The 22,575-nt window shown below is 36.1% G+C and overlaps 2 pseudogenes; one reads left to right on the forward strand and one right to left on the reverse strand.

Moving 5' to 3' along the window:
- Window positions 1-293: 293 nt before the first annotated feature.
- Window positions 294-595, reverse strand: LOC103235619 (non-histone chromosomal protein HMG-14 pseudogene; annotated as a pseudogene).
- Window positions 596-16,183: 15,588 nt separating this feature from the next.
- Window positions 16,184-21,223, forward strand: LOC103235713 (dynein regulatory complex subunit 2-like; annotated as a pseudogene).
- Window positions 21,224-22,575: the final 1,352 nt, after the last annotated feature.

Raw genomic sequence — 22,575 nt, forward strand, 5'->3', positions numbered from 1 at the left:
CTCTCCAGCTATGGTATGTTAAGTTGACACCTAAGACATTCAAAGCCTCCCATAATTCAATATCCCACAGTATTTTCTAGTTGTACCAAAAAATAAACAACCAGCAAATAATTTCACCTCTTAAAAAAAAGCATTCACACTTAAAAAATGGGATGAGGTGTGATTCCCTCCTTTTTAAAAATGTTTCTAGAGCTACTAAAAAACTTGCATTTACAAAATAGTTGATAATAAATATTCCTCTGGATTATACAAGAAAGGAGATAGGGACCGCTGATAAGACATGGTATATGGTATTAATCAGACTTGACTTCTTAATCTCCTGCTTCATTAGAGGCGGGACTCTCCTCAGTTTTCATTCCCCATTTTCCGCAGGTAAATCTTCAGTTTCTTGGTTGGCCACTTCGGCCTGTTTTCCCTTTGCTCCCCTTTTCCCTTTTGTTTGCCCCTTTTTGTCTGAAGATTTGTCTTTCACTGCTGCCCTTTTCAGCTTCGCTCCTACTTTTAGAGGAGCAGGTTTAGCTAACAACCACTCGGATCTCCTCTTGGGCTCTTCCTTGGCGGCCCCTTCGTTGGAGCTGACTTTCCTCTTGGGCATCCTGGTGGCAGGGAGGGCACGTGCCAGGTTCCTGCGGGCCGGGGCTTGCCTAGAGCCTTTGCAAAGCTGAGCTGCAGCTCCTGTCACTGCCCAAGCTGCTGAGACCCACTGCCTTAACCACATTTCGAAAACTTGAACTGACATTTCAAAATCAGGACATTTCATATACAAGTCTGGATTTCAGTCTTCCCTTGAACAACCAGGGCCTGCATTTCCCCAGTGAGACTCTACCTCTCTCAGTTGTCCTTTATCAGAGCTCTGCCACTGTTTTTATCTCCAAATAAATACTCTTTATACCTTCCTGTCTATAAAGAATTGAAAAACGAAAGACCAATAAAGTATCACATTTTAAGAAAAAGTCCCTTTTACATTTCGACTGCCTTCTTTCATTTAAATTAAATATGCAAAGACTTTCTGTAATGAAGACAAAATCCAGCCCACTTCAACTGCTTTTAAAGGTTTAGTATTAGGCGGTGGTTCACACCTATAATCTCAATGCTTTGGGATGCTGAGACTTTAGAGGATCACTTGAGCACAGGACTTCAAGATCAGCCTGGGCAACAAAGCAAGACCCAAAAAATAAATAAATAAATAAATAAATAAATAAATAAATAAAGTTAGCAAAGCAAGATCCAATAAATACATACATAATAAATAAATAAATCAAGAATGTTAGCCAGGCATGGTGGCATACACCTGTGGTCCCAGCCACTTCAGGGACTGAGGTGGGAGGATCACTTGAGCCTGGGAGGTCAAGGCTGCAGTGAGCTGTGATCTAGTCATTGCACTCCAGCCTGGGTAACAGCGTGAGACCCCATTGCCAAAAAAAAAAAAAAAAAAAAAAAAAGAGAGAAAAAAAGGTTGAGTATTTCTTATCCAAAACGCTTGGTACCACGAGTATTTCAGGGTTTCTTGGATTTTGGAATATTTGTATATATGTAATGAGATATCTTGGGAATAGGACTCGAGTATAAACACAAAATTCTTTAGTTTAACATACACCTTATAAACACAGCCAGAAGGTAATTTTATACACTATATTTTGATAATTTTGTGCATGAAACAAAGTTTGTGTACACTGAACCATCAGAAAGCAAAGGTGTCGTCATCTAAGACACCCATGTGAACAATCTGTGGTTGTTTGGCATCGCCATCACTCCTGACTTTGAACGTATATGCTATTAATAAGCAATCATTTTCTTACTCACATGTAGGTGTTTAAGTAAAAAATAAGACATATCACTAATACAGTGAAAAAACAATGTGTTCAGGTAACTAAACAGCACAGTAGCATCATCAGAATACCTCTATCAGCTGTTAAACAACAGCAACTATAAACACCAGCAGACTGAATAAACTGCATTGTGCACCTGTGTTTTCACTGCAACCTATCACATGAGGCCAGGTGTGGAATTTTCTACTTTGTGGCATCATGTTGGTACTCAAAATGCAAAATTGAATCAAATATAAAATGTGGACTTCAGACATTACAATATTCAATCCTTCTTTAACTCTTTTGCTATAACTTTGTTTCATGCACAGGTTTTGGAGCATACTGGATGTCGGATTTTCAGATTAGGGATGCTCAACTGGTATTATTCTGGCCCCTGCAAAGCTTTCAGTAGGTCCCCTACTATGTCATACCAGGGACTATGCGAGTTCCTGGGAATAGCACTATAACTCATTCTTGAATGGGTCCTTGACTTCATTGAATTTATAATCTAATAGGATGAAGGCTATGAAGAATTCTAATAAAGTAAAACAAGCAATCACAACAAACCTTCCTCTTTAACTTATCAAAAATGGAAACTTTGAAGAGCTGCTCTTTAATAAATCACTGGAAGGCACCAAGACCCAGGTGTTTTGACTCAGCCTCATTTCAGACTGAGATCTGAGGCCATGATACCTCATGTGCCTGTATATGCTAATAATCACCATTTCTTGTACCACTGTTTACATACTCTCATCTACACAATCATCTTCAACTCTTTCTCATGCACTTCAGTCTTACAATTTGTGATCAGCAAACTCCCCTGTAAATTCCACCTCTTCTCTGAATGTTCTTTTCAGTGGCTGAGTTCCATTAATCCTGACTTCCTTTTGTGTAAATTCTTCTGCTGAATTGCTTTTAACGGAAAGTCCTTTTATTCTTTCTCAGCTTATAAACCTCAGGACAATGAGATGTGATAGGTGTCCTCCTTTCTTCTTACTGCCATATCCAATTAATTCCTCCCTGTACTTTTGAGAAAATTAATGCTAAAGCCTTTGCCATCCATCTATAAGAGTGACACCTTTTCTTATGTCTTAATGTCTTCTGCTAAGCTATTACTCTTTATCATTTGTTGAAGATTTCTCTCAGGGCAAAGAATTCCTCCCTACCTGATTATCATTATCAACTATTTCAACATGAACATAGACGAAGTGGCCACACCCTCATCTCTTTGGTTCTTGAACTCTCGTCTCTACCTTACATACCCATTCCCACACTCAGCTTTGATTTCATTAGAAATTGAATCAAATATAACATATGGACTTCGGACATTACAATATTCAACCCTTCTTTAACTCTCTTCCTGTAACTTTGTTTCATGCACAAAATTATCAAAATATAGTGCATGAAATTACTTCCTGACTATGTTTATAAGGTGTATGTTAAAGAATTTTGGCCGGGCGTGGTGGCTCAAGCCTGTAATCCCAGCACTTTGGGAAGCTGAGACAGGCAGATCACGAGGTCAGGAGATCGAGACCATCCTGGCTAACACGGTGAAACCCCGTCTCTACTAAAAAAAAATACAAAAAAAACTAGCTGGACGAGGTAGCGGGCGCCTGTAGTCCCAGCTACTCAAGAGGCTGAGGCAGGAGAGTGGCGTGAACCCAGGAGGCGGAGTTTGCAGTGAGTCGAGATCTGGCCACTGCACTCCAGCCTGGGTGACAGAGCAAGACTCCGTCTCAAAAAAAAAAAAAAAAAAAGAAAGAAAGAAAGAAAGAAAGAAAAAAGAAAAACAAACAACAAGAATTTTGTGTTTACACTCGGGTGCTATTTCCAAGATATCTCATTACATATATACAAATATTCCAAAATATTGGCCCTTTCCTGGTTTTTTTTCTTTTACTGTCCAGTTTCATTAAAGTATGCCATTATAATCACTCATTTGCAAATACTCAACTCTTTTGCCCTTTTTACCACCTTTGTAAACTTTAAGAAAATTCTTATTGAATTCTAACTTATACCATTTTTCTCCCTGTAATTGCAAACCGGAATATTCTGGGAAAAAGAAAAACATACAACCGGGCATTTTCACATTAAAGTCAAAATGAAAGACTTCAGATGAGCACAAAACAAGTATGTTCGAACTCCTGTGATGTTTCCCTAGTGCATTTGTTTTCCAGCATTCTGAGATGATATAGCATGCCCTCTCCACTTTTTTTTTTTTTTTTTTGAGACAGAGTTTTGCTCTGTCACCCAGGCTGGAGTGCAGTGGTGAAATCTTGGCTCACTGAAACCTCCGCCTCCGGGTTCAAGCAATTCTCATGCCTCAATCGCCCAAGTAGCTGGAATTACAAACATGTGCCACCACCGCGGGCTAATTCTTGTATTTTTAGTAGAGATGGGGTTTTGCCATGTTGGCCATGCTGGTCTCGAACTCCCAGCCTCAAGTGATCCACCTGCCTTGGCCTCACAAATTGCTTGGATTATAGGCATGAGCAACTGCACCTGGCCCTCTATCTTTTCAACTCCATTGTGTTAAGTATTAATGATCTACTTAATGTTTTATGGAAACAATTGAATGTATCAAACATAATCTCTTCAGCAGAGACTGCTAGTAACCATACAATATACATTGAATCCTTATTTTTAATGACAGAATTCCATTCTTTAGATAAGTACATTGCCACCTTGCAAAAGGATTATTTCTCATCCTTCCTTGAACCTAAGTTTAGCTCTATGAATCAGTGCTGGCCAAGGAGACGTAAATAGAAACTTTATGTAGTGTCTTCATCATTAGAAGGCTCATTAGAAGGTATGCATGTGGTCTTCTTTTTCTACTTTCTCCAACTTTCTGCCTGGATTTTTTTTATTGTTTTTTATTATTTTTTATTTTTTTAGTTTCTAGTGTGTTTTATGCTAACAGGCAGAAATTTGCCAAGAAAAACAGAGAAGGGTCAGATAAAATTGAATGACACTGCATGTCATGATGAACAACCATCTGGGGTCCTTATCCAGTATTGTTCCAATGGAGTGGAAGAATTAGAAAATGTTTCCATGTATAATGTGAGTAAAAAGACAAGAATTAAAGATGGGTAATTTATAAAAATCTTTCAAGAAGTTTGATTATGAAAGGAATGATAGAAGAACAATAAGGAAAAATTAAGAATTAGAAATTTTTTTTAATGGGAGGTGCTTGATCATTTTCACTTCATTTTTATTTACTGAAGGGGAATCTGTTGATTTTAACAAGTTAATCAATCTAAAAGAAGAATTAATGTTCTCTCCACACCTCTCCTTTTCCTTCGGCCCCCTAAACAACCTGTTCTTTATTTTTCTTACCATTTTTTTTTTTTAAACATGACATTGTTTTAGTTTTCTCTCCTCTAAAGTGGGAATAATAGTAGTACCTACATCAAAGATTGGTAAAGATTACATATGCTTTGTTCTTTGGCTATTGGACCTGTGATTAATTTGTTTACTCTTGGATTCATTCCCTGATGCCCATTACTCTGCTTGTCACCACAAATATCTGACTCCTTCATTTCCTAGGACCCTTCTCTATTGACTTCTAATTGGTTTCAGTATCCTGAATATACCAGCAGAACACTAGGGAGAAAGAAAAGGAGAAATCAGGATATTTATCTTTCTTCCTCTCTCTTTCTGTCTGTTCCATGCTAGATCTCAACAACCTCTCCCTTCTTCATAGTTTGAGCTCTCCTTAAAGACTTTCAGTCTCTGAACTTGAGAAGCATCATTGTGCCCCATTTGTACTTCCAGCTATAGGGGTGATAATAGCTTTCACGTGTCGCTAAGCTCAGGGTTGTCTTACTATGACCCATTTGGTTTTTCATCTCGTTTTTCATGTTTACAACTAGGTTCCCATGTTATATTCCTCTACTGAACTACTTGGCATGGGTTCTGTCTTCCTGACTTCGTCCTGGCTGATACAACTATTATTATCATCATCGTCATCATCATCAACAAAGTAAGTCAGTAAATAAAAAGTGGTTAAATATGAAAAAAAAAAAAGTGCCTCAGAAAATAAGAGATGGAATACAAAGCCCAGGTAAGAGGAAAAGCCTGCAATTGGAAAAAGGAAATAGCTTCATATTTAAAAAATTAATTAAATAAATAAATAAGCATTTAAAAGCATGTGAATAGCCAGTCAAGATTATTCCGTATTTTATGTTTTGTTATTTTTATTCCGTCCATTTATCTTGGACATGTTTGAGGCAACTAAGACCGTAGTCCAGTTGTACCCTGTCTCCCAGTAGCACCTTAACAAGGTAGTGTGTCTCCAGAAAAAGGTGGCAGAAGTATGTGTTATACAATTAGAACCTGAGAAGTGTCAGGGAGCTCCTTGTGTCCCAGAGTGCACAGAGGCAGCAGAAGGAAATCCATGCAACACAAAAGAGAGCAAAAGTAAAAACAGTTACATAAAATTTCTGAGCAGATCGGAGATTAACAGAGCTCAAAAAGTCCCTAAGCATAATTTGTTGTGGGAGCAACAGAAGAATTTCTCTTTGCCTAAGAGTGGTACTAAAGAAGAAAGAGATTTGCTGAATTTAATGCATCAGATGAAAGCCCAGAATAATGTAGTAGCAATATGTACAGATTGATCACTAAGAAACAAGTAAGACAATATGTGACTCAAGAGAAGTCAATGAGGACAGAGTATATTTAGGACTAGATGCCCCGTCCCACCCTCCAATGTCTTTAGACTATGTAAAACACACGGTCCCTTGACACAGTTCCTGGAAAAGGAGAGGGGAGACTGAGTAATAATAACTGGGATTATGGTTTTGACATTCTGACAGAATAGGGCTGAAAATAGAATATAAATTCAATTTTAGAAAAATAATTTTTGTTTATTACACATCTGAATTAGAAAACTGAGATTTCTACCTATGACAAGGGAATAAAAATAGTTGAAGGTTGTTACAAGATCAGTTTTAAAGTAATGTTGGAAAAATAAGCTCATAAAATATTTAGAAATTTTATGAAGCATAGTACTACATTAAAAATACGAATGGGCTGGGTATGGTGGCTTACGCCTGTAATCCTAGCACTTTCGGAGGTCGAAGTAGGTGGATCACCTGAGGTTAGGAGTTCCAGACCAGCCCAACCAACATGGAGAAACACCATCTCAAATACAAAATTAGCCAGATATAGTGGTGCCTGCCTGTAATCCCAGCTACTCGGGAGGCTGAAGCAGAAGAATTGCTTGAACCTGGGAGGTGGTGGTTGTAGTAAGCCAAGATCGTGCCATTGCACTCCAGCCTGGGCAACAAGAGCAAAACTCCGACTCAAAAATAAATATATTCATTCATATATATATACAAATATATGTATATATATCTATATAGCCATATGAACATATATATGAATAGATTCATTCATAGCTGTGTGTGTATATATATACATATATATCTGAATTAGAAAATATACATATATACACACACATATGAATATAAATATGTATATATGTATATGTGTGTATATATATATACACACACACACACACACACACACACACGAATGAATCTATTTTGCTCTAAAAGAGAAAGCCAAGGTGGAAAAAAATTCTTTATTTCAAAATGCTTAAAAATGTTTTTGAATAATTAGTTGAAACACTGAAATCACCTAGAGTATAATCTTGAAATTTTAGAAATAGTTAGCATTTTGGTCATCTTGCAGTTTTGTTTTGTTTCTCCATGTATACAAAATTATTTGTGAAGACAGAATTAATTGTGAAATTACTTATAATGAAGTTTTTAAATATTTACAGTAGTTTAATTTCAACTGGATAAAATAGAGATATATGCTTATATGGGGCTAAAACTATAACAGGTAAAAATATAAGAGTGGGGTTCACTGCGCCCATTTCGTGTCTGGAACCCAGACACAGCAAGCCATCTTTCAGCTTAAATACTTTTTACCCTAGTCTTCCCAGTGTTTTCAAATGAGTGCTAAAATGGTAAATGAAGAAATAATAACTTAAACACTTTTTGGCTATATTTATGATGGAATTTGAATTGGCATAAACTTTTTTCATACAAGAGATAAATCATTACTTGGCATGTAAAATGCCCTGGTCAAAATTTATTTGCTGCTTTTCTTCAAAGAGAAAAATAGTGATGTTCTGGCAAAGAGTATACGTGAGAATAAAGAGAAAGGATTCATTGTTTATCTAGCAAGTTGCTCACAAATTCGAATTACTTAGCAGTTATCTTTCAAGACTGAACACTCACATCAACAACTGTAAGCAAAACTGTTAATTGTTATACTGTATTTGACAATATCCTTATAATGGGAATTAAGTTTAAGAATGGGAAAAAGAGAACTGATCACTGGTAACATAAGCAGTTTTTCACCTTAAATTACATGTGACAAAAATTGTGGTGTTAATAGTTTAAGAAAAAAGGAAAAGAATGAGTTATCTTTCGTTACTGAGCATGGCCCTGTGTGATATAGCAAAAAAGACTAATGAGTCAGTGACTGTTTCATGACACAACTAAATTTTCCAGTAATAATATGTATTTATTGAAAATTTCAACTTCGTATAGTACCATTTCTTTGGCAAATCACTTTTCTACAGAGATTTTCATAAACTTTTAAGAATGGAGCAGCAGTGGGCACCAAGCAGTCTACTAGACGTCCCTGGTTTATTGTTCTATGGCATTAGAAATATTTTGGCAAAAACTTTGAGAAACGCCACCTACTCTATAATTTTTTGGTCACTGATTTCACATCTTTTTGATAATTTAAAAATTTTGCCCAACTTTGGACATTAGATAATAATACCTTCTAGAGAAGCCAGGAGCCATAACTCTTCATGAAGTTCCTCTTGCTCTAAAAACAGAGGCCCATGTCCTGGACCAAGATCCAGATAAAAGGGCCAGGCACTATGTTGTCTGTATCAATTGCTAATTCACAAAGGTCTTAGGGGGGTCTTTGCAAAAACCAGCAGAGAGTACCTGTGTCTCGTTTTCTTTCTTTTTTATTTATTTTTTTGTTTTCTCAGCAACCTGGCTCTCAGGGAAAGAAAAAGGCTCTTCCAAAGTGTCTGACTGCAGCATGCCAATAATCGTGTAAGTCAATGCAACAAATCACTGATAAGTGATGAAAATATAAACGTGGTAATTCTAAAAGGCTTAGATAAAAGGACAACATGCTATTTGAGGACAGCTTTTCATTCTCCAATGAAAAGAGAAGACAATTATTTCTTCTCTAGGAATTTTGGATACAGAAATAAGTTGGAATGTGACTTTATTTTGCTTCTTTGAGCTGTCCTTCCATAAAAGAATAATATTCTGATTAACAAGCTGGCTTTTGTAAACTCTAAAACTAAGTACGTTTACAGATTAATTATTATCTGGTTATGGAAGAAGCAGCAAGCCTTGTCGAGAGTAGCAGTAACCATCTCTTTCATGTTACTGCAGTAGGGGTTGGTATTTTAGGTTTCTTTTGCATTCATCCCCAGAGCGTTTTGTGAAGCGTGTCATGAAAGACAGCAGTACAGATATATGATGGGCTCATACAATAAATCCTAAGAACCCAATCGACATTATAGCCCAGACCATACCTATATATCCAAACGGCTCCTTCTTTCCAGAATAGTAAGTTACAATGTGGGAGACTATTCCGAACCCAGGGAGAATAAGGATGTAGACCTCAAAGTGGCCAAAGAATCAAAATAGATGTTGGTATAGGATCCTGCAGATTTCTCTCATTGATTTATTAACTGATCTATACAGTGGTTGTCTTATCACACTGATCACTAATGATGACATAGAGAATAATTGCCATCCTAAGACTGATCAGAAAAGTCATTTTAAATATGAAAGTAATAATATCTTATTACTAATAGTCTACATAAGCCAGTTCTCTCCTTTCTAGGATCCATACTAGCAGAAGTTGTAAAGCAGTGTTTTAAATACTCATTCAGGATGTTTAATATACTTTAAGTCAGTGGGAGATTCAAACATTATCAACCTTGCATTTTCTAGGGTTTTTTCTTAAATTTTCTTTATCAACAGAATTGGCTGAAAGGATATCACCAGATCTTGCAACAATATGACCAAAATATTCAGAACTTGATCTTAATAAGTTGCATATTTTTAAAAAAACACATTAAGTCTCAACAGGAAGATATCAAACTACAATTTTACCTTAAAGGTCTTAATAGGTGCTATGTAAATATGACAGTATATTATTAGAGGAAAATATTACCTAAAATAAATTGTGAATCACTTTATGGTTAGATGAACTGAAATTAATATTGATACTGTGTGCTTCACTCTTAACTAGAAGAAAAATAACATTGCTGGAAACATTAATATGATGATGGTGCTTCAGGTAAGCAACTCACAGTGGCTTTTTGCCATTTAAGCAAATAACAGTGGCTTTTTTTTTTCCCCCCTGAATGTTAAAATTATATTTTGGTGTAGAAAAAATGTATGATTTAACGATTATTTTCATTATATAGAATTTTCCAGTAGTTCAAAGTCTACATTTGAAACTTATTTATGCTGACTTTTTTTTTTTTTTTTTCCTGGATCAATAGTATCTCTGGAAATTAGATATCTCCATGGAAACTTTTCTCTTCTTCTTGATTTACCTTCGTCATTTTATGAATATTTTTTCCTTCTGTTTTAGAGATAAGGGCATGAGATAAAATGCATATGTTATGGGGACTATATTTAATATATATTTGTATTTTCCAATTCAGCATTCTAAAACAGTTATCTGCCAAGCATGTAAAGTTAAGAATGCTTACAATTTCCATATCACCACAAACTGTTACAATTCGCACCTCTCTGTCCTTTCTTTTGAACATGGCCATTTTGATACCATGGACCTTTTAATGACAACACCGTAGCACACAACATGATAGTACACCATGACCAAATAGAGCAGTTTTGTTTTTAATAACATAAGATTTAATAGTTTTCATTTTTGTAATTCATTTTATTTTGAATTCTTGGTTTGGATGTTTTAGGAATTTGGACACTTGAAAAAAAGGTTTCCCTCTGTAAGAACACAAGAGTTCTACTTTTGCCAAATGGAGTTAGAACTTATGTTTTTCTATCTCCTCCTTTCTTCATTCCTTCCTTTTCTCCTTCCTTCCTACTTTCCTTCCTTCCTTTCTTCCTTTTGTCCTTTTTTTTTTTGCAAACTAAATCCTCAGAGAATCTTGTTTATATATTCTCAATGAATTTTATTACATTTCTTTAAGTAAATAGCATTTCAAGTTATGTGTGAGTAAAATGTGCATGAACTACAAAGACATAATAGTAATAATTCAATTTTACCCATATAGTTCTATTTCATTTGCTTCTTTCTTCCTTTGTTAGTATTCGTAAATATATTACCTCACAAAATGTTATTAAAATCTATACTTCACAATAATTTTTTCCTCAAACTGTGACATGTATTTTATTTGATTCCATTATACGTTTTATAATTTTGTATTGGAATGCAATAATCGCGTATATTATAGGGGTTCAAAAGTGATGCAAAGCAGATTTGTAAAATAATAAGTTATATAGTTAATATATCAAATAAGTTTATTTTACATCATAAATGTTAGCTATGACTTTCCTTAATGGATGAATTATATTCATTTATTATTTTAATTATCTATGTTTCAAAATGTTCAAATTGCAACATGATGACACTTGTAATGATAATATTAAACATGTATTTCCTAATAAAATTGAGATTACAAAGATTAAACATTAAAAACTTGCAGTTTGTTCTCACACCAATTAATATTGAAATTCCATCTTCTCCTAAGGTAATTTTCGCAAAAGTGTTACATAATATATTAATTATTCATTTACTTTCATCACAATTCTTATTGTACTTGATCTATTAAGAGAAAAGTATAATTACATAAAAGGAGACTGTGCTCTATTTTTCTATTTTAAGAAATATTGCTGTTTAGAATAAACTACCCCACTGAATATTTTTTGGTATAGAGTATAAAAATGTTACTCAGGTAAAACCATAATAATAATGATCATTATTTATTTAGAATATTTAATGTGAGTGATATTTGCAACCATCACTTTGTTTTTAAGATAGTCTTATTTGACTGGTGTATAAACTCTAAATGTTGAATTCTCTGTAGTAAGGTTTAATCAGGTATATATCATATATACACATATAAGTTTCCTATAATTAGCTGTAATTTCTATGGAAAATATAAGTAAATAAAAATGTTAAGCTGGAACTAAGATTGCATGACCTTGCTACCAATTAACTTAAGGAATTGTTAAAGGCTTTGTCATTTTTCTGTAGCACAGATTTTTATAAATTAAAAGAAAACTTAGACAAGATATGTATCTGTTGTCTTCATTATACTGGGTAAGAACTGGCAGAACAATTAAAGCAGGGCTCTGCTTCTAGTAGGAAGATATAAACAAAACCTGAAATCCAAGTTGTGAGCTACTGCTTTATTTTCAAGATTTTAAGTATTTTGCCAAGGGCAGACTGTTACTTTGGACAGAAAGAAGAGCCAAACATATAGGAGAAAGGGAGAACTCAGGACATAGAAAGAAAATCTAAAGTATTTGACAGTATTGATACTGCCTAAGATGAACATATTTGACAACATTTACATTCCCAAGGATGAAGCAAGCACTGAGCTTCACAAAGGATATTGAAGACAGTAGATACAAGAGGCCCTACTGGAGGGAACTATGCAGGAGTTAATCAAGAGTGAGAATAAGAGTCTACTGCAAGCAACTGGCCATATCAAAGGAGGACAGCAGGGAATGCTTGAAAGATATCTAGCAAAAACATATATAATCTTCACTATATCAGAATAAAAAATTGTCCTTCATTTATTAAGGACTGTTGGCTGGGTAAAGCAGATGGCGCCTCCAATCCCAACACTGTGGGAGGCCAAGGCAGGATAATTGCTCAAGGCCAGGAGTTTGAGATCAGCCGGGGTAACACAGTGAGACCCCCGTCTGCACAAAAAATAGTTTTAAAAACTTTAGCTGGAAATGGTGGCATGCCTGTAGTGTTACTAGTTACTTAGGAAATGATGACTTGAACCCAGGAGTCCAAGGTTGCATAAGCTATGATAGCACCATTGCACCCCGGCCTGGACAACAGAACCAGACCCTGTCTCTAAAAACTGAATAAATAAAAATAAAATAAAATAAGAATTGTACACTGACTATCAGTAGAATGAATGAATGGTGACTCTATTTACTTTGTGGTTTTATTTTTATAATAATAGATAATTTTTTTTGGTATTTCCCATAAGAGAGTATGATCTATTCTCCATAAATCTGTTTATTTACAATACAACATAATTTTTAAACCCTACAAGTATATTATATATATGCAATTGGGGAAAATTTATTACAAGTTTGAAAGTCAAGTGAGCCAAAAGAAATAAGTAGCACCACTTACAAAATCTTGTCAATGAAAGATTCTTTTCTGTTTGGATCCCTTACAGTGCCTATTTAAAGACTATGATTGATTTTGGTAAAAGAAACACCGTGCAAATAATAAATGAAAGTAGAAATGTGTATAGACACTGATAACAAAAATGTATAATTATACTCAATTCTAATTATTTCATTGGCTGCCCTTCAAAGTAATTGCATTTCTTTTCTTCTTCCTATGGAGTCTCTACAAATTGATCTTACCAGTGACACCACATTACACACACACACACACACACACACACACACAAATGTCTGTGAAAAAATGTTTGAGGAATCTGTCTTCTTTGGTTAGGAATTAGCTCTTTTCAAATAACTATTGACAATACCACTAAATACAAACTGACCAAATGAATTGTGTTATGTGATATAAACCAAATAATTCACTTACAGCCTTACTTCACTGTCTTTTCTTTCTCTCATAAAACCTGATTGCTTGGTAATCAGCATTTCTGACACCTTCCTGAGAAGAAATAACATTGTATCAAGAAAAACACAAAATGCACACCTATCTTCTAATGGGCTCATTTAATGTTCTGTCCCCAAGTCACCCAAAAATGTATTTTGTGGTTGTAGAGAAGAAAATCAAGCCTAATACTCTACTCTGGTAATCAACTTCCTATATAAATTCTCACTTCAGTTAAGTTTCGAGTCAGGCAAAGGTAAGTTAAAATCTTTGAAACACTATTCTCCTTTCCTGACAAAAAGACACGTAAAAACTGAGTTCAGTTCTCCTGCGGTTTTTGGAAAGAGAAACATTCTATTTATATATAATTAAAGGGGTTTCTAAAATAGCAAACAATCATAGAAGTTTTCACAGTTACTATTGTACTATTATGGCTGCTATTCAATTTTTAATGGAAATTATTCAAAATTAAAAATAATTAGTAAATAAGTTAAGAAAACATGGAAACGCAAGTTTTTAAATAGTTTAGGAAGAAATGATGGAAGATAACATGAATTGAACACATGTTTGAATTTGTTGCCTATGAGGGTAGGGAAAATGGAGATACAAAAATTATAAAGTGATGAAACTTGCAATGATATTTCAGAGACACTGGAAGTTCCACAACAAAGGGGACACCAAACTGACATGAAGTACTTTGAAGAAGAATTGATAAGTGCATCCTCCTGAGATAAGATGAACTTTATAAAGGGAAGAAGTAAAAGGGGTGATCCATCAGGGAACAATGACTTATGCATGTAAACATGCCCAATATTGTGTTGGATTTGTAGAGAAAAATGAAATTTGAGGGGGACATTACAACAAAATTATCACTCATTATCTATTTACTATACTAGACCTTATTGATAAAATATGGGCAAAAGAGAAACAACACGCACCATTTATTGGCCAATAAGAAGAGAAAGCAAACAACACAGAAATAAACTCATGCTTGGAAACTAATGCTGTCTATGAAAGAAAGGAACCCAGTGCTCTGAGCAGAAAGCAATTTATTTTAATTAGAGCACTAAGAAACTGACTTTTAAGCCAAAACCTCATTGATAAGTCTGAATTAGCTGGGCAAAAGAATATTGAAAATTAGCCAGGCATAGTGGCAGGCACCTGTAATCCCAGCTACTCAGGAGGCTGAGGCAGGAGAATTGTTTGAACCTGGGACGCAGAGGTTGCAGTGAGCCAAGATTGCGCCACTGCACTCCAGCCTGGGCAACAGACTAAGACTCTGTATCAAAAAAAAGAAAAAAGAATATTAAGCATGCAGCAGCGGGAGCTGAGTATCCCGGCCCGCGGGATCGTCGAAGCAGGCCCTGGAGGAGGGAGTGGGAATTTGGGGAACAAGAGACACGAGAAATGGAGACAAGACAGTGCTCTGATCAAGTCTCGTTTAATGGCAGTAATGCAGTGCCTTATATACACTTGGAGAGGAAGGGGTTGGGCCAAGGCGGAAATGATCTCATTTCAGAGGGCGCGGCCAGGCAGGTTTCGGTTTCAACGGTCAGTCGTCATGTTGCGCCTGCGCTAGGAAGTAACAATTTTGCTACGAAGTAACAATTTTCAAGGGCGCGGGAAAGATGGGTGAAGAAGAAGCAGGAAGCGCGCCATCTTGTGCGAGGTATTTAATACAGGGAAAAAGACAAATCTGGGAAGGAGGTGAGAGGTGGAAATGAATAGAGCTCAGGCGTTTAATCGTCAATAATTACTCGCTATGGCCGGGGCGCGCAGCTCCGGACAGCTGAGTAATGGAGAGGTGTACTTCAATGAAAGAGAGATAAAAGTATAAAGGACTGAAGGAATTTTCCAGGCATTGGATAGCAAAGAGTGAGGGTAAAAAGGACTGGAGAGTAAGAATGACTAGAAAGGAATCATGAGGGCACGGTCAAATTTTAAAATTAGTCCTGAATGCAATGCAAAGCTTTGGAAAACATTTAGTCAGAGAAATAACATCACCTGATTTATATTTTAGGATTATTTTGGTTGTTATAAGAAGATTGGATTAGTTGGGAGCGAGAGTGAAAGCAATTATTACACAAGATAAGAAATTAGGATGACTAAGAAAGAGTGTTGGGGTGGAAATTGAGATAACTTGTAAAATTTAAGATATTATTTTAAAGACAAAATTGGCCAAATTTGGTGTACAATCATATGTAAGGGTTACTTTGCTTCATTCCTTGAGTAACTACTGGATAGTAGTGTCATTTATTGAAACAGTGAGGGCTAAAAGAGTAGTAGATTTGTTTGCAGAGCTAAGACAGAATGATTTTGATCATGATAGAACTAAGATGCTTAAGATATATTCAAGCAAAGAAAGATGAAAGGATAACGGGCTAAAGGAAATTTTAGATGGGTAGTAGATTGTTGCTTACAGGGCTTGAAACTCAAAGGTAGTATCAGAACTGGTGATACTGGTGATATATTTCTGGGAGATGTAGACATATAAAATTTCTAAAGGCATGGGACTGCCTGAGCTAGACAAAGTAAGTGTATATTACATGAGGGAAAAAACAAAGAACAACAACAACAAAAAGCACTATACAAAGTTCTTATGTTGTATAAAACAGAAATAGCCAGAAAAGAAGAAAACATATTAAAAAAGGAAACTCAAAAGCAAAGAAAAAGAAATCATGAACTGAATTAAAGACTTATTTTTAACTCAGAGACTGGTCAAATGTATCAAATAAATAAAATACTGATGAGAAATCAAGTAAGACAAAGAAGAAAAAATGTGTATGGATTTGACATGGAGGTCACCAGTGACCCTAACCAGAGCAGAGACCAAATAAAGTTGGAGCCAATAAAATCTGCTGTACTTTTCTATGAAGAGAGAAAACTATCTGAATAAATCAACGTAGTATGTTTAAATTATAAAAATAAATGAACTATGTATTTATTTACAGGTAAAGTCAATATATTTAATTTCTTACTTAATATAACAATTAAAACTAGAATCCACATGGTTTACTTTTTATAAAAGTTGATGCTTAATATCATATTTTTGAAATGCAATCTACTTTTTATTTTACAATGCTGTATTAGTCTGTTCTCACAGTTCCACATGGCTGGGGAGGCCTCATAATCATGGTGGAAGACAAAGGAAGAGCAAAAGGATGTCTTCCACGTGGCAGGCAAGTGGGCATGTACAGCGGAACTCCCCTTTATAAAACCTTCAGATCTCATGAAACTTACTCATTATCACAAGAACAGCACAGGAAAGACCTGACCCCATGATTCAATTACCTCCCTCTGGCCCTGCCCTTGACAAGTAGGGATTATTACAATTCAAAGGAAATTTGGTTGAGGACACAGTCAAACTATATCATTTCTCTCCGGGCCCCTCCCAGATCTCAAGTCCTCACACTTCAAAACACAATCATGCCTTCCCAACAGTCCCCCAAATTCTTAACTCATTCCAGGATTCACTCAAATGTTCAAGTCCAAAGTCTCATCTGAGACACAGCAAGTCCCTTTGCCTATGGGCTTGTAAAATCAAAAGCAAGTTAGTTACTTTTTAGATACAATGGGGTTACAGGCATCGGGTAAAAATACCCATTCCACATGGGATAAACTGGCCAAAACAAAGAAACTACAGGCCCTATGCAAGTCCAAAATCCAGTGGGACAGTCAAGTCTCAAAGCTCCAAAATGATCTCCTTTGACTCCATGTCTCACATCCAGGTCATGCTGATTATTGATCATGATGTAAGCTGTGGGTTCCCATGGTCTTGGGCAGCTCTTCCCTTGTGGCTTTGCAGGATACAGCCCCACTCCTGTGTGCTTTCATGAGCTGTCATTGAGTGTCTGCATCTTTTCCAGGCAAACAGTGCAAGCTGTCAGTGGATCTACCATTCTGGGGTGTGAAGAATGGTGAATCTCTTCTCACAGCTTCATTAGGCAGTGTCCCAGTGGGGGCTCTGTGTGTGGGGGGTCCCACTCCACATTTACCTTCTGCACTGCCCTAACAGAGGCTTTCTATGAGGGCCCTGCCCCATAGCAAACTTCTGCCTGATATTTAGGCATTTTCATAAACCCTCTGAAATCTAGGCAGAGGTTTCCAAACCTCAGTTCTTGACTTCTGTGCACCTGCAGGCTCAACACCATGTGAAAGCTTTTAAGGCTAGAGGTTTGCACCTTCTGAAGCCACAGCCCCAGGTGTACCTTAGCCCATTTTAGTCATGGCTGGAGCAGCTGGGACACAAGGCACCAAGTCCTTAGGCTGCCCACAGCACAGGGGCCTTGGACTTGGTCCATGAAACCATTTTTCCTCCTAGGCCTCTGGGCCTGCGAAGGGAGGGCTATTGCAAAGGTCTCTGACCTGCCCTGGAGACTTTCCCCCATTGTCTTGGTGACTAACATTAGACTCTTTCATACTTATAAAAATGTCTGTGGCAGGCTTGAATTTCTCCCCAAGAAATGGGTTTTTCTTTTCTATCGCGATGTCAGGCTGCAAATTTTTCAAACTTTTATGCTCTGCTTCCTCTTGTACACTTTACCACTTAGAAATTTCTCCACCAGATACCCTAAATCATCTCTCTTTAGTTCAAAGTTCCACAGATCTCTAGTTTAGGGGCAAAATGCTGTCAATCTCTTTGCATAGCAAGAATGAGCTTTACTCCATTTCCCATCAAGCTCTTCATCTCCATCTGAGACCACCTCAGCCTGGACTTTATTGTCTATATCACTATCAGCATTTTGGTCAAAGCTATTCAACAAGTTTCTAGGAAATTCCAAATTTTATCACATCTTCCTATCTTCTGAGCCCTCCAAGCCTCCAGGAAGTTCCAAACTTTCCCACGTTTTCGTGTCTTCTTCTGAGCCCTCCAAACTCTTCCAACCTCTGCCTGTTACCCAGTTCCAAAGTTGCTTTCACATTTTCAGGTATCTTTAGAGCAGCACCCCACTCTACTGGTACCAATTTACTGTATTAGTTTGTTCTCACAGTTCTACATGGCTGGGAGGCCTCACAATCATGGTGGAAGACAAGGAAAGAGCAAAGTGATGTCTTACATGGTGGCCGGAAAGAGGATGTGTGCAGGGGAACTCTCCCTCATAAAACCATCAGATCTCATGAGACTTATTCATTTTCATGACAACAGAGTGGTAAAGACCTGTCCTCATAATTCAATTACCTCCCTCTGGCCCTGCCCCTGACACGTGGGGATTATTATTACAACTCAAGGTGAGATGTGGGTGGGGACCATATCAATTACCATATAATTGTTCTTGAAAAATACAATCATATGTATTTCAGTAATATTAGAGGAAAATAAACAATGAAAGTCAATAAATATTTGAGCCACAAGAATTTTATACATTTTGAATTCTTCTTATTTTACAGATAAGGAATTTGAACTACCAGAATAACAGCCTCTTATCTGACCAGGTTTTGCAAAAATAAACTAAAATTCTCTGTGATATTCTAGTAAAAAATAAATTCCATGAATTTAATAAATATTAATAATAATGCTACCAAGAAGTTAGCCTTTTCATTTACAAACATAGAAAATGACAACCATAACTGTTGTTGTTTTTAATGATAGTTAAAATAATGGTTAATAACTATTAAACTAACAGTTAATAACTAAGTTATCTGTCTCAGTCCAGTTGGGCAGCTATAACACACTACAATAGACAGGGCAATTTATACACAATAGAAGTTTATACTAGAGGCTGAGATATCCAAGATAAAGGAACCAGGAGATTCAACATCTGATGAGGGTTCACTCTCTGCTGCCAAGATGGGACCTTCTGGCTCTGTCCTCACATGGCAGAACGGCAAGACAGGTTTATGGGGCCTCTTTCACCTGGACATAATTCCCATGTGTGAGGGTTCCTCCCTCAGTACCTAATCACCTCCCAATGGCTCCCTCTTTTAATACATCACCTGGGAGTTAGGTTTTAACACAAATTGTGGGCAGATATGTACATTCAGATCATAGCACCATCTAAAGCAACCTTAGAAGTCTGATTTATTTGCCTATTTGACTATAAAATTTAAAAAGTGTATTTTTTTTACATGTAAGATAAAGTTCACAATGAGCTCTGATGACCTGGAATTTGCCAGTTACTAGGAAGGAATACTCTCCTTGCTTCTGGTTTTCATTCATTTACTACAGGAATGTGGGGGGTGAAACCTGATGACACTGTATGTACTGAAGCTTTTCAATAAATTGTGTTTCAGTTTTAATAAGATCTAGCTCTGTGTTTTATTTGTCTGTTCTCACTATTGTTAATCAGATTTTTTCTACATTTGAGTAGTTCTTAGGTGGACTTTCAACTACTAAATGTGGTAATTTATAGAAAAGTACATGTCTTGTCTGCTGAAGCATGTATCATTGCTATGCATTACTTATCACTTAATAATTTAATGTAAAAGTACTCTTCAGTAAAATTATTATTTTCTAGTTTAAACTTGGTAGTTTTAAGAAAAAGAACAAGGAAATAAACCTATCAGTATTAACAATGGAAGTAACACTGTTTCCATAAGAAGTTAATTCTTCATACATTTAGGAAGATTGTATTATTGAAACAGGAAAGAAGGAGAAAGAAAGGAAGAGAGAAGGGACAAAAGAAATACTAGTGCGAAAAATAGATAGTTTTTAGAAAATTCTTTTCAGTCTCCCTTCCTTGTTAACCCTTTTCATGATTTAAAAAAAAAAAAAAAAAAAAAAAAAAAAAAAAAAAAAAAAAACACTGAAATAATAATGAAAGACATGTGAAGTACTCCTGATACTGTGATTGGGAAACATGGGTTAAACATGGTTCCACAGATTGAAAGATTGCCTTTGAGACCCTGAAAGTGAAGGATGAGAAGAGCTTTAAAGAGACTGAAGTACAGATGAAAAAAATACAGAAACTACAGGATGGCATAAACATTTCAAAAGGCAAGCTCATGATACACAGCGGCGACAGTGAACATGAAAACTGATATGTCCACAATGACAAGGAATTAGTCCTTGTACAACTCTGAAAACTTAAGCCTAGGCAGCATCCCATAACTTACTCAAACTCTCCCTCAAGGCCCTGATAGAGATTGTTGAAAAGGGTGAAAAGATCTGTAAGCTTGCTGAAATATGTAGGAAATTTGAATCTAGGAAAGAAAAAGTGCTTCATTTTTGTCAGTATTGACTCGCTAAGGAGCAGGAGGAGATTGAGGAGAATAACCTAGAAGACCTGAGAAGCTCGACAAGTTGATGGTGGACTACCTAGGGATGGAGAATTTCCAGAAATAGTATGACAAAGTGAAAATGCAGCAACTGGCCTTCAACACAGACGAGTCCACTGTTAGAAATCAGTGGGAAGTTGTGGGAGATGCTAAAGGAGTACATCTCAGTGAGTGACGAAGTGCTGGGACAAATCAACCCACTGTTCATAGTCATCCATGGACGCAGCTTACCCTAGCCCTTGTCCACACCTATAGCCCATCCAAGTAACAAACAACATCCAACCACTTATCATGTCATTGAAGCAGCCCACATGATCTCTCACACCCTGTGATCTAAGGAAAATCTCTTTTCAACCCACAGGGATTTTTTTGAGAGACCTAAGGACTTTGCTATTAAAAACTTCCAATGGGGCAAGGGCAAAACTCTGGTTGGTAGTTGGGTAACTTTGAGCAAGTAGACAATTTTTCTTAATTTGAATGTAATTTCCTCACGTTGTGTGAGAAGAATAAACACCTCATAAATATAAAATATTATATTCATGTGAGGTATAGATTACCATTATTTTAAAAATATTCTCTATTGATTGGAAAGATAAGAACAAAACCTTTTAAAAGAAATTAATTAAAACGAAATTGACTGACTTGAATACAGAATCTTGTCATATTGATTCATGACTAGTCTGATGTTTACTTACCAATCTAAGAATTTTTCAGGCAGATTGAGCAAAAATAGTTTTGTTTCAGGCAATACTGACATGAAACTAGATTTTTGAAAAACTCATTATATACAAAAGTTGATACAATTACTTTTATCTATATTTATTTTCAAAATTATTTATGTCTTCAAATGTGGCTGTGCTGGGGCAGGGTAGATTCTAAAATGGCTCCAATAATTTCTACTTACTAGCATTATCTAGAATTCATACCTTTGTGTAATCCTCTCCTCTTGATTATGACTTCCTTCTAACAGAGTATGACAAAAGTGACGATTTATCATTTCCATGATTAGGTTAATGTGTGAAAATAAAACTTTCCTAGATTTCTCAGTGTTCAGGTAAATAGCTGTAGCTGCTATGACATGTTCACATATCATGAGAATTAGATCTATAGCCATTTGTCTAGTTAATTGTTCTAATTTAAAAGAGTAATAGAACTTCTCTTATCTTCTTAGGGGGCTAAATGGCTATAGCTAGGAGTAGATTTCTTGCTTGAGTCTCTGAGGTGCCAGGAAAGACTGCAAAAGCCATAATCCAAGGAATTTACATTTCAATTTGGAATGAGACCCAGGACCTTGGAGACTCCTCTAGGTTATAGACTAGATACAAAGGTTATCTGTCTCATAGAGAAATTTTATTTACAGAAAAAAAGGCTAAAGAAAGGAGGACACCCCTTCCAGGAGCTGAAAGGAAAGAGGAAGGGAAAGTACCTTCTTGGCCTTTATAACAGAAAACCATCATTTTTTCTTCACCACTCATTATGGGGGTGAATGGGGAGTCAGGCTTTTCTTAGAACAATTTGACTGGCTCTCAGCTTGTAACTCTAAGAATAAGAACTAGGACATAGGGTGCCAACACTACCATTTACTGTGCAATACTTAATAAGAAATTTGTCACTGATTTAGAATGTTTAGAATGAAATCAAGAAAGATGACTGTTAAAAACCCAACAGCTACATAAGATTGTAA

This window comes from Chlorocebus sabaeus, chromosome 7 (genome assembly GCF_047675955.1).
Source record: "Chlorocebus sabaeus isolate Y175 chromosome 7, mChlSab1.0.hap1, whole genome shotgun sequence".
In the NCBI taxonomy this organism is placed as follows: Eukaryota; Metazoa; Chordata; class Mammalia; order Primates; family Cercopithecidae; genus Chlorocebus; species Chlorocebus sabaeus.